The following is a 1,837-nucleotide window of genomic DNA, read 5'->3' on the forward strand; positions in this document are numbered from 1 at the left end:
CCTGCACCATTTTATTGATGGTCCTTAATGCTTTAGGCAACCTAAGGCTAATGTGCGGTGACGATGAGCGGAAGGAACTGCTTGCCACCCATTCCTTCACGTTTATCAAACAGCAGGAAAACACAAAGAAAACCCATGTCTGTCACTCTTCTTAGGTCCTTTGCTCTTGTGATTTTTTGGCAACTTGCCTGACATGCCTGTGTTGTAAAGTTTCCAGGGGAATCCGTTGAGATGCTGGCTGACTTTGTGTAACGTCTTATGGAATTTTCACCCACAATCTAGGCCTAATGGTGAAGAAAACATGTATTAAGTTCATGTAAGTGGAATAAAAGTTTGTAAATGAACTTTTCAACCACTTCTCTCCAGCTTTTCATGTCAATTAGTCTTTTGGTTCTGAAACTTCACTAAAGGATTTTGCACTTTTTTGGAAATTTCTTCCTTATTTCCTCTTGGCAGGTAATTGGCTTTTTACCAAGTTTAAATACAAAGTTTATTATAACAACAAAATGCTAATAACTTCTCCTATTCCCACTCACGTCCCACAGTGCACTGCCCCTTGGCCAGCCTCCTGGGGGAGAAAAGGTGGAATTTTTTATGGTTTTGTTTTGTGTGTTTTTCCCCAGAGGTGGTGGTGGTGGCGGTGGGGCAGGGGGAGAGTATCAGAAAAAAGTAATGTGGTCCATTTAAAACTGTAATATTAAAACACACACACACACACACACACACACACACACACACATAAACACTTAAAAGCCCTACCCAGTGTGGCTGAGCAGATACAGCGCCAGCCTGCAGACCCAAGGGTCCTGGGTTCCATTCCAGTCTAGGGCATGCACTTTGGTTGCAAACTCTTCCCCTGCTTGGGCCCAGGTCAGGGCTCATGTAGGAGGCAACCAATTGATGTGTTTCTCTCACATTCCCATGTGTTTCTCTCTGTCTTTCCCTCTCTTTCCCACTCTCCCTAAAAATCAATGGAAAAATTCACTAACAGTGAATTCTACCCAGTGTAAGGTGCGCCAAGAACATTTTGACTTCTGAAGTTAGAAAATACCATGTACTGTGACTTTGTTTGTTTGTTTGTTTATTAGTTAATTCTCACCCAAGGATATTTTTCCCACTGACAGCACCCAGGTAAGCCCTTACCCCTGGTGCGTGCCTTTGCTGCAATCAGACCTGAGACCCTCCAGGCTGCGGGCTCTTGGCTGGAGGGAACCTCCTCTCTCAAGGTCACCCCATTGACTGGGCAGCTTGCATCCAGTGACCAGTAAAAGCACAGTGTAAAAGACACTCCCATCGCCCCCATGCGATCTGGTGCAGGGGCTGTAGCTTCACCAAGGAAGGCTTCCTGGAAGAGGCTGCGATGTACGGAGAAGGAGCTGTTTTAACAGCTTGGGCCAGTGCCCTAGGAGGCTCTCCAGTACAGTGAGAGCCCAGCAGGAAACCTCTTCAGGCTGCGAAGGGGCTGGACAGAAGGTTCTCTCCTGCCCTTGTCGCCATGGCCACCTCAGCTCAGGAGTCCTGCAGACAGAGGACAGTGCTGTTCCCAGGCCCTGCCAGCAGGGGCGCTGCCCTCCCAGGCCTCCTGCTGTGGCTCCCAAGTGAGAAGAAAAGCTTTGAGGTCCCAGGAGCTACAGCTGCTTTGAGCTGCCTCTCACCAGGCGGGAGGAGACCCTGCAGTGCAAGTGGCCGCCAGAGCCACACCCAGGCTCCCCGCTATCTGTCCCCTGGCTCGTCCCCTGCACCTTCTGTTCTAGGGCAAGCAAATGCGTCCCTAAAAGAGTATTAGAGAGCTTTACTTGTGGGGTGAAGTCCAGAGTGTCCTGGGAAGAGAAGGAAG

The sequence above is a fragment of the Myotis davidii genome, unplaced genomic scaffold (assembly GCF_000327345.1).
Source record: "Myotis davidii unplaced genomic scaffold, ASM32734v1 scaffold2838, whole genome shotgun sequence".
NCBI lineage: Eukaryota > Metazoa > Chordata > Mammalia > Chiroptera > Vespertilionidae > Myotis > Myotis davidii.